The 12,045-nt window shown below is 41.3% G+C and overlaps 1 protein-coding gene across 1 annotated transcript in view; it reads right to left on the bottom strand.

Moving 5' to 3' along the window:
• The window catches only part of smyd3 (SET and MYND domain containing 3), a 243,372-nt gene that overhangs the window by 225,099 nt on the left and 6,228 nt on the right, over window positions 1–12,045 (bottom strand). The gene's annotated exons all lie outside the window — the stretch shown is intronic.

The raw sequence follows: 12,045 nt of genomic DNA, 5'->3' as shown, positions 1-12,045 counted from the left end.
GAGTACCTCCATATTTCAATCATAGTGGTGGCTGCATCATGTTATGTGTATGCTTGTAATCGTTGGGGAGTTTCAGGATAAAAACAAACAAAAAAGGAAATGGAATGGAGCTAAGCACAGGAAAAATCCTGGAGGAAAACCTGGTTCAGTCTGCTTTCCACCAGACACTGGGAAATTAATTCACCCTTCAGCTGGACAATAACCTAAAACATAAAGCCAAATCAACACTGGAGTTGCTTACCAAGAAGAGGGTGAATGTTCCTGAGTGGCCGAGTTACAGTTTTCAATAAAATCTGTTTGAAAATCTATGGCAATATCTGAAAGTGGTTGTCTGGCAATGATCAACAACCAATTTGATAGAGCTTGAAGAATTTTGAGAAGAATAATGGGCAATTCCAGGTGTGGAATCGAGAAATATTAGTGTTGTAGTTTTCATACAATTTTTTGTATTTTTTTTTTTACAAATGTTAGAATTTTTCTTCCACTTTTGACATTAGTATTTTCTTTAGATTGATTTAATTGTCATGTTTTTTTGTCAACAATTTTAATTCCAACTTGTAAAACAACAAAATGTGGAAAAGGTCAAGGGTTGTGAATACTTTCTGAAAGCACTGTATCTCAGATACCCAGATCATGAAATATGGCGTCTTCAAATGAAGAATCTGTGCCGTTGGGGGTAACTCGAGGACCGGAGTTGGGAAACACTGCCCTAAAATGACACCCTATAACCTAGTCCTAGATAATACACTACCTTTGACCTGGGACACATTAGGGGTGGCAAGTGGCCACAGTAGTGCACCAAAGGTAATAGGGTAGCATTTGAGACACAGGTTTTGTTTCTGAACCTGAAGGAGGACCCACTGAAACCAGTCACTGGTGTACAGTATGCCCCCAAGACATCATTTGAATGGCATGACTAACCACACTTTCATTAGCAGTATGTATCAGGCAGTAAGTGTGTGTGTGTGTCTACTTAACATATTTCTTCAAATCTCTCAGTCTCCTGAACTGTGTGTGCACGATGTCTGACAACGGATAGACACGACCCCTGGGTATATCTGGTTAATAGCTTGCTCCAGTCAAATCAACATGACTCGCTCAATGTTCTGTGTTCAGCATTTCTACGTCGGTCTGTGCCTGAGGCTTGTGTGCCTGTGTGTGTGTGTGTGTACATGTTTTATTTTCTCCCTTTGTAAAGTAATTCCAACAGAAAGCTGCAGGTCCTACAATCCAAACATATGTAATCTAATCATGAAGTATTATGAGTGGTCCTTTATGATTCTGCCACTGACGCATGAGAATGTGACATTAAGGACGTAATCTTAGCTCACATTACTATGCTGCACACACACACGCACACACACACACACACACACACACACACACACACTGCTGGCAGCGGCCTGCTTCCTCTCAGCATGAAAGACATTGAGTGTTTCCTATCCATTCATTTGTCAGAATGGTTCAAATACTTTGCAGTTGTTTTTGGCTCTCAGACGCAGCTAACACACTTACCCTCCCAATTCCCTAATAACCTCCTCCTAACACGCACACACACACAACTATATATGGGGGTCAGAACCACTTAAAATCTTCCAACAGGCATTTCCTGGGTCTGTTTCTATAACAGGCAGAGAGATAAGGGAAGTCAGAGGAGAGAATGATGAAAAACTACAGACTTGACTGTAAAAAACATTCAATGGTCTGTGAAGTCTATAAGGGTGATTCTTCATGAAACCAGGAACAAAAAGACATGGCATATTTATGACATTGTGGCCTTACCCAGGCCTCCTTTTAGACTCCATAATGTTTCATCCGTAGGTGCTACAAAGTAAACATTGGTGTCATATGAAGCTTTACCACTTTCTCTGCGATACGAGTAGTATTTTAACTTGAATAACAATTCTTACATTTATTTGTGCATATAAAAAATAAACATGAATATTGAAAATAAAACAACGTAGATTTGGCAAATGTTTGTATATATTGTTGAATATAATATACTCTAGGGGAATATCACAGTTGCAGAGGGGGATCTCTGCCAGTTTTAAAGTTTAGGCCCTTTTTAAATAGAGAAACAGGGCCACTGTTTCAGGGCCACGCACCTCTTCCCGTGGTTATACAGTATTTCCAGAACTGACGTGCCACAAGTTTTTTTGCATACAAATTTCAACAACATGTTCGTTACTGTGGTTCCAAATAGGTAAAAAAAATAAAAAATATATATATATATATATACGGGGTGACTCATATATTCAAAAGATAAAAATTGCTTTAATTAAAAAGCACTCTGCTTTGAAAAAAAAAAGTTGTGTACAAGACCTTGTACATACCAGAATTAGGAGACAAACTACTCATCCCACACAGCACTGCGATTTGTATTGCCCAATCCCAGAACATATACAAGTCACGTGACCACTGGGCGTTCTTGAAACATGGCAGTTGTTTCAAATGTCTAATTTGCTTGCTAAGTAACCGTACACAGTAGCATCAAAGATACTGATAACTAAAGGTTTCCCCTTTTGTCTGTGCTAGCTTTGGTGAAGCCTAATGCCAGTAGTCTTCTCTACTAGGCGGAAAACAACCACTAGAAAGCTTGTGATGTTTATAACCTCTTTCTCTACCTCTTTCCCAACTGTATTTAATTAATTTATTTATTTTGCTCCTTTGCACCCCATTATTTTTATTTCTACTTTGCACATTCTTCCATTGCAAAACTACCATTCCAGTGTTTTACTTGCTATATTGTATTTACTTTGCCACCATGGCCTTTTTTGCCTTTACCTCCCTTCTCACCTAATTTGCTCACATTGTATATAGACTTGTTTATACTGTATGTTTGTTTTACTCCATGTGTAACTCTGTCGTTGTATCTGTCGAACTGCTTTGCTTTATCTTGGCCAGGTCGCAATTGTAAATGAGAACTTGTTCTCAACTTGCCTACCTGGTTAAATAAAGGTGAAATAAAAATAAATAAATAAACAAACATAATATAAGGATACTTCTATTTATGAATCGAACACGCATACACACGACACTGCTGTGCTGCTGACTGCTCCTTTTATAGAGAATGCATTTCACACTTCTCTTCGTCCCGAAAATAAACCATGACATCTGTTAACGAACATATATGACAGCACTCGTGATAGCACCCTCACAGACGCAAAGTGAACTTGTCGTGTGTGTTAGAACAGACCCAGGATCTGTTTCTGTGGCGGCAGAAACACTTAGGCTCATGGTTAGTGTCGTTTTTGGTGCTAATTTGAAACCAGAAATTGACAGTAAAAACACGACTTCAACACAGAGGTTGAAACAACCATAACCGATGGGCACTACATGAACATACAAATTGTTTTGCAATATTAGGAGAAAATAGAACGTCTACGTTGCGCATTAATATTGCTAATATTTAATATCACCACGGTTTATGAAGATTGAGAACACAGTTACAGAACCACTCCTTGGAGCCCTATTGGCATAGTAGGCCATCGAACCAATCACATCCCTCCTTTTACTTGTATCATTGTTTGTCCTGCAAATATCCAGCAGAGGACGACCATTTTGAATCCATTTTCACATTCACTCTGTTGGTAATGCTTACAAATTGGATCATAACGCTAAAAGTAGCAGAGACCCCACTCTGGGACTTTGATATGCCCATAAAGAATATTATGTTAAACAAAAAATAGAAAAATATCAAAATCAAACATTTCCTATTTTTTAAATCATGTTTATATTTTTATATAAATAAATGAATGTAAGAAAATTGTTAGAAATCAAAATACGACTCATATCACAGAGAAAGTGGTAATACTTCATATGAGACCAATGTTTGCTTTGTAGCACCTACAAAGCAAAGTCTTAAAGGAGGCCTGGGTAAGGCCACAATGTCATGAATATGATGAACTATTTCTCAATGTTGCTTTTAGATAAAAATTTCACAAAGACGTCAACAATCTTTCCTACTAAGGACCATTTTAGAGATTAAATCTTGTGAAATACCCCCAAAATCATTGTATTTTTTTTTGTCCTGGTGGTGGTTTTGTGAAGAATCAAGTCAAAGCTAGGAGCTGAAACATACACCAGAGACTTCTCCAGTATCCGGATCAGATACATAGTGAATCAAACAGAATGATAAAACCTACAGCCTTCCAGTTGCGTTTCAGATACAGCAGTGGGCTATCTCATGCCATGGCTCTGTTTATTATTCAGTTCACCCATGAACACTTTACCCAACACAACTTTTACAGGACTTGAACTTCGTTTTATCTCTATTTATCTTGGGCAGGATATAGGCTCTGTGTAATGACATCACTCAGAGCTTTTTCCTTAACAGCTTGGACTGGACTTCCTCTGGATAAGGACCTGGCAAACACTGGGATTTATACCTTTGTGTGTGTGTGAGTGAGTGTGTGTGCGCGCGCGCCTGCGTCCTTGGCCAGTACTGCTTCTGTTCAAAGATGACCAATAACATTATCGATGTAGAATGACAGAGAAACAGAGACAGAGCGAGAAGCATCAGTTGATGATATGCCGGACATGCAGATAGCTAATCGTTCTGAGATCCTATGGAGACAAAGAGAGCCAGAGAAAGATGGATATCTACACTAACCATGGGGTTTTCTCAACACACACACACACACACACACACACACGAGAACAAAGAGGCTTCATCTCAGTCCTGTAATTACTGGGCCTGGCTACAGGTTGTGGAATAAACCAGTGCACGCACACACAAGGAATGCTGGGATACATTTGGAACCATCAGATCAACAGTGAGTGTGAATAATCCGGTCTGCTCTACTGACCTCATATGCTTTCACACATACATACCATGTAGACACCCCGACAGACTCACACACACTATTCTGTTGACCTTAATCAGTCTACTTTCTCTGTAAATATCAGTATTACCGTACACAGATTGACTACTGCTGTTATTGGGATTATTCATTGGCCTGGTCCTGTTAAGACCTATTTTATTTACATTTACATTTACATTTAAGTCATTTAGCAGACGCTCTTATCCAGAGCGACTTACAAATTGGTGCATTCACCTTATGACATCCAGTGGAACAGCCACTTTACAATAGTGCATCGAAATCTTTTAAGGGGGTGAGAAGGATTACTTTATCCTATCCTAGGTATTCCTTAAAGAGGTGGGGTTTCAGGTGTCTCCGGAAGGTGGTGATTGACTCCGCTGTCCTGGCGTCGTGAGGGAGTGTGTTCCACCATTGGGGAGCCAGAGCAGCGAACAGTTTTGACTGGGCTGAGCGGGAACTGTACTTCCTCAGTGGTAGGGAGGCGAGCAGGCCAGAGGTGGATGAACGCAGTGCCCTTGTTTGGGTGTAGGGCCTGATCAGAGCCTGAAGGTACTGAGGTGCCGTTCCCCTCACAGCTCCGTAGGCAAGCACCATGGTCTTGTAGCGGATGCAAGCTTCAACTGGAAGCCAGTGGAGAGAGCGGAGGAGCGGGGTGACGTGAGAGAACTTGGGAAGGTTGAACACCAGACGGGCTGCGGCGTTCTGGATGAGTTGTAGGGGTTTAATGGCACAGGCAGGGAGCCCAGCCAACAGCGAGTTGCAGTAACCCAGACGGGAGATGACAAGTGCCTGGATTAGGACCTGCGCCGCTTCCTGTGTGAGGCAGGGTCGTACTCTGCGGATGTTGTAGAGCATGAACCTACAGGAACGGGCCACCGCCTTGATGTTAGTTGAGAACGACAGGGTGTTGTCCAGGATCACGCCAAGGTTCTTAGCGCTCTGGGAGGAGGACACAATGGAGTTGTCAACCGTGATGGCGAGATCATGGAACGGGCAGTCCTTCCCCGGGAGGAAGAGCAGCTCCGTCTTGCCGAGGTTCAGCTTGAGGTGGTGATCCGTCATTATTGTTATTATTGTCGTTATTGAGTCGAATAGATCTCTGTTATGTTCTCTTTCTCCAGCTCAAGGCAAGGACTACTGTAGATATGTCCATCTTCAGGGTCTGTACCCAAAATGTGCATCTTCTCCTCTCATCTAAATCTTTATTTCCCCCCCCCTCCCCCACCACATCTCATGACTTGCATCTCTCTCTCTAGGTAATTTTGTTACCAAACTTCATATCTGCACTGTTCAAGTAAATGTGTTTTTGCTAAATGTTCTGTGGAAATAGTTCAACTATATGCACAAGGACTACATTTATCTTTGCAATCATTGGTTTTTGTTTGGTATACATTTAAAAAGGGAAAAAAATCACAACAAAAAGCCCCTGCCTGTCTGTCTCTCCCTCTCTCGTCTGAGCGGATTTTAGTTGACTTAGCAGGTGATGACGCTCCGCTTGAGAGAATCCGTATCCTGGCACCTAATCAATATTCATGACTATGTTAAAGTGAGTTTATTAAGAAATGTTGACAAGCAATATAGAAATAAAGTACCTTTCTCTCTCGCTCTCTTTCTCTCATCAGATGGAATACTGGTACTGTACATGATGAATGAAGATGGAAGTGTCCTTTGATGGAAGTGTGTGCATGGTAATTCATTTCCTCAGTAAGCTGTATAGCGATGGTTCAGTGTTAGGTAGTAATTAGCGGGGCCCTTTTCCACGGGCTGCCCATCGTGCCTGACTGATTTTCTCATTTCCAGGCCTCTGATCTGACAAGTCTGTGTGTTCATTTGTGTGCGTGCGCAAGGTTTAAGATGGTATATAGCAGGTTGTAATGCCTGGAGCATTCTAATGTAAGCTGCTGTGTGACCAAAGCCCACATTTGATCTTCTGACCAGGGATACGGCAGGATAGAAGAGGGCGTCTTGGGAAAAGAGACGCTTTGGACGGTAGGCTTGAGCGATGTACAGTTGATATCGTTTACCGGGGTATTGTGAAATAGCGATAGATGAAGACTCGGAGGCTGCAGGGGTGCATGCTACGCCACTGCTTATAAGTTCAATCTAAGATGTGTCCAATAAATGGAATCCAGATCAGGGTTCCAGCTATGCATTTGGTTTGCTAACTTGCTATTTAAAAAGTGTCCAGATCAAGCTTCTTGGTTACAGCAGAGACATTCAATCCCCTCCTGGATCAAGATCCCGGTTGACAAAATTATTTTGTGTATAAAAAATAAAAATTAAAATCGTTTCCCCCCCCCCCCTTCTCAAATAGGGCCCCTTGAGTGCACTTCCGGTAATACCGTACAGAAACGGTATGATGGTATGAAAATGTGGACAAAGACCAACCCTACTCGACACACAAATGATTATTATTAAGGCCACAACAAATAATGTATTGTCAATCCTTCTATACCACGAAAACTCTAGGTTTGATGGTGACAGAAGATAAACTTTTCAAACACAGTGAAACAGGTACTTGCCTAAATAAACGCACATTTTTGTTTTCCATTTCGCTATAGCGGACAAGACCGTGGTATCCGAGTGATAATGTCACTATGATGCTAATCAAGATTTGACTAGATTCTAACCGCTACAGCTGCACTGGTCAATAAAAATCACATATGACCTAGTTGAACGTCTCAAACTTTACCACGGCATCGATGACACACACACACACAAACCTACTTACTAGAGCTGACCCCATTTGTCGATTGTTTGGTTGACCAAGATCTTTTTAAATCGAGTAATCACAAATCTACACTACTGTTAAAAAGTTGTGGTCACTTAGAAATGTCCTTGTTTTCCATGAAAACATACATGAAATTAGTTGCAATATGAATAGGAAATATAGTGAAGACATTGACAAGGTTATAAATAATGATTTTTAATTTAAATAATAATTGTGTCCTTTGCCTTCGTCAAAGAATCCCCCATTTGCAGAAATGACAGCCTTGCAGATCTTTGGCATTCTAGTTGTCAATTTGTTGAGGTAATCTGAAGAGATTTCACGCCATGCTTCCTGAAGCACCTCCCACAAGTTGGATTGGCTTCATGGGCATTTCTTACGGACCATACGATGAAGCTGCTCCCACAACAGCTCAATAGTGTTGAGATCCGGTGACTGTGCGGGCCACTTCATTATAGACAGAATACCAGCTGACTGCTTCTTCCCTAAATAGATATTGCGTAGTTTGGAGCTGTTCGTTGTCCTGTTGTAGGAGGGAATTGGCTCCAATTAAGCGCTGTCCACAGGGTATGGCATGGCGTTGCAAAATGGAGTTATAGCGTTCCTTAAAGATCCCTTTTACCCTGTACAAATCTCCCACTTCACCACCACCAAAGCACCCCCAGGCCATCACATTGTCTCCACCATGCTTGACAGATGGCGCCAAGCACTCCTCCAGCATCTTTACATTTTTTCTGCGTCTCACGAATGTTCTTCTTTGTGATCCGAACACCTCAAACTTCGATTCGTCTGTCCGTAACACCTTTTTTTCCAATCTTCCTCTGTCCAGGGTCTGTGTTCTTTTGCCCATCTTAATCTTTTCTTTTTATTGGCCAGTCTGAGATATGGATTTTTCTTTGCAACTCTGCCTAGAAGGCCAGTATCCCGGAGTCACCTCTTCACTGTTGACGTTGAGACTGGTGTTTTGCGGGTACTATTTAATGAAGCTGCCGGTTGAGGACGTTTGAGGCATCTGTTTCTCAAACTAGACACTCTAATGTACTTGTCCTCTTGCTCAGTTGTGCACCGGGGCCTCCCACTCCTCTTTCTATTCTGGTTAGAGCCAGCTTGCGCTGTTCTGTGAAGGGAGTAGTACACAGCGTTGTACGAGATCTTCAGTTTCTTGGCAATTTCTCGCCTTCATTTCTCAGAACAAGAAAAGACTGACGAGTTCCAGGAGAAAGTTCTTTGTTTCTGACCATTTTGAGCCTGTAATCGAACCCACAAATGCTGATGTCCCAGATACCCAACTAGTCTAAAGAAGGCCAGTTTTATTGCTTCTTTAATCAGAACAACAGTTTTCAGCTGTGCTAAGATAACCCTTTTGCAATTTTCTAATGATCAATTAGCATTTTAAAAACGATAAACTTGGATTAGCTAACACAACGTGCTATTGAAACACAGGAGTGACACGGAACCCAAACCGGCTGCATGCGTGCACCATCGTGCATAAATGTATTTTGTCCGCCTACACCAAACACGATCGTGACACACAGGTTAAAATATCAAAACAAACTCTGAAACAATGGCATTAATTTGGGGACAGGTCGAAATGCATTAAACATTTCTGGAAATTTAGCTAGTTAGCTTGCACTTAATGGCTAATTTGTCCTATTTAGCTAGCTTGCTGTTGCTACCTAATTTGTCCTGGGATATAAACATTGAGTTGTTGTTTTACCTGAAATGCACAAGGTCTTCTACTCCGACAATTAATCCACACATAAAACGGTCAACCAAATCGTTTCTAGTCATCTCTCCTCCTTCCAGGCTTTTCATCTTTGAACTTATATGGTGATTGACATCTAAACCTTCATAGTATTACTACACCAACCGGCAACACAGTTAGTCTTTCAATCACCCACGTGGGCATAACCATTGAGGAGATGGCACGTGGGTACCTGCTTCTATAAACCAATGAGGTGATGGGAGAGGCGGGACTTGCAGCGCGATCTACGACAGAAATAGGAATGACTTCTATTTTATCCCTTGACAATGCAGACGCTCGTTGACATGCGAGAGCAGTGTGGGTGCAATACTTGAATAACATAGATTCATAAACTTATTTTGCAACGCTCACGAGCGGTGTGGTCAGCAACTGTCACAGGCTGATAACGGGCCTCTGTACGCCTACGTCAATATTCCATAAAAAAATCTGCCATTTCCAGCTACAATAGTCATTTACAACATTAACGTCTACAATGTATTTCTGATCAATTTGATGTTATTTTAAAATGGACAATTTTGGGGGGATTTTCTTTCAAAAACAAGGACATTTCTTAGTGACCCCAAACTTCTGAACGGTAGTGTATTTTTTACTTTAAAGCACGAGACACCTGTCTGACTCACGCCTTGTAGACTATATTGATTTCTGGCTCTTATTTAGTAGTTGTGTTTATTTTTAATAGCAGTGCTTAAAGCACCAGACAAGCTTAGTAGCCTACATATAACTGATTTTATTCAAACATAGGGTGTGTCTTTATGGAGAAAAAAAACACGTTTCAAAATGTCTAAACAATCAATAGGTCGAAAGAACAGACAACTCTCGGTCAGCCAAGATTATTTTTTTGGGATGGGGAAAGCCCTACTACACACACGGATCGACTCAGGCTGTAAAAGAGAGCTGTTGCCCTAAATGTTATGGTGCTGAGCTCATGGTTTCGTGTGAATGGGTGTGTTGTTTAGGATGTTTTAACTCTCTAATTTGACTCATTTAAAAGTCAAACCTAAACCATTGTAATGGTGGTGACTAATTCATCTGGTGGTCTCTGTGAACAGTGTGTGTGTGTGTGTGTTTTGTGTTTTCCATAAGCAACAACAGACTCATTGTCAGCCGGCTACTTTTCCACTTCATTATCTAGGCTTCTTTCCAATTAAAAGTTTCAATTCGCAAGTCAGAAAGGTCTGTATATCCTTCTCCCGCTAGAACAAACGATAGGCTCTACGCATCTTCTAGTGACCTATTGATAGGACAGGCGCTGTCCTCGGCTGCGGTCAAATTTATTTTCACGGATGAGGGAGAGCATGAGGAGTTTCATGTGAGTGAATTAGCACGTCCCATGTAAATGGTAACGATGAGTTGAAATCCATCATTTCAGCCACAGAGTCGGGGCACATTGGCTATTTATTGTCGAACTGACTGAAAAAGGTCTACCTGCTATATCCCTTTGCATACAACGTAGTCATACAGCCATGGTATAGCTCCTGATAATATAGGCCTAGACATTATCCAAAACAACAACTAACACCACACTGTATTCATACATTTGCAGTCATTCTAATTGCAAAGGCATGTCTTTCTACTCAATACCACAACTCATTTGACCGATCTGAGAGGTGACGTTGCTAAAGTATTCAATAACTTAGCTATGTATTTCAGATGGAATGAAGGCATTAGATTTTACCTGGAGGGAGACAGAGAGAGAAAGAGAGAGAGAGAAAGAGAAAGAGAAAGAGAAAGAGAAAGAGAAAGAGAAAGAGAAAGAGAAAGAGAAAGAGAAAGAGAAAGAGAAAGAGAAAGAGAAAGAGAAAGAGAAAGAGAGAGAGAGAAAAAAAAGAGGATGGAGAGGAATGCTGACAAGCCTGTCAACAAATCCCCCTGTTCTCATCTCAACTTTGCGTTGGAGATTTTCTGTGAACATTGCATCTTCCCCCTCTTATCTAAAGTATGTATTTGTATGCTTCAGGACAGACTGCATACAGTCAGCTCTTTTCCTCATCTCGGAGGATTATTAAATCGGTCTGTGTGGCGCGTGTGAAGAATAATTTGCTCTAGTAAACTATTCCTGAGCGATTCCACACCTGCGTAGCCAAAAACCATATCACATTGTTCTAGCAATTATTATCAATATGACCCAAAGTTAGAAATTAGACCCACATTAAACCAACACCTACTGCCAGAGTCAACGCCTGGCCTAATCGCGTGCATGTAATTAGGCCAGGCGTTGTCTCTGCCAGGAGATGTTGCTGTGATTTTAGTTTAATGTGGGTCTAAATTCTAACATTAGGTCATATTGATAATAATCACACACAAGTAACCACTGATAACACAGCTAAACACTCCCTTTGAACTGTCAGACATACCAATCACTATGATCATAAACACACAAACCCACTTTCTCTCCTTCTATCCCCCCCTCCCTCTTCTCTCCTGTGACTGGAGGAACTGCAAATGATTTGTTTGTTTGTTGACCTGTGGCTAGCAAGACAACACTGTGTTGAGTGTGTGTGTGTGTGTGTGTGTGTGTGTGTGTGTGTGTGTGTGTGTGTGTCAACTGCACCCCTAGCGATTAGCTCTCATTAAAAACAAACAGCAGAGAGAGAGATCAGCCAGGCAGCAATTACCTCCAGCTTTGATGTGGCTTTAGTTCCTTTAAAAACGCCCCTCTGGCTAGTTTAAATCACAGACACACGCTTGCACAATTACAGACCAACATAGGCCTTTACTTAGGAAGATAA

Source organism: Oncorhynchus keta, chromosome 35, assembly GCF_023373465.1.
Source record: "Oncorhynchus keta strain PuntledgeMale-10-30-2019 chromosome 35, Oket_V2, whole genome shotgun sequence".
NCBI classification, from domain to species: Eukaryota; Metazoa; Chordata; class Actinopteri; order Salmoniformes; family Salmonidae; genus Oncorhynchus; species Oncorhynchus keta.
The sequence above is the reverse complement of the archived record's forward strand: the minus strand, read 5'-3'. Positions and strand labels throughout refer to the sequence as shown.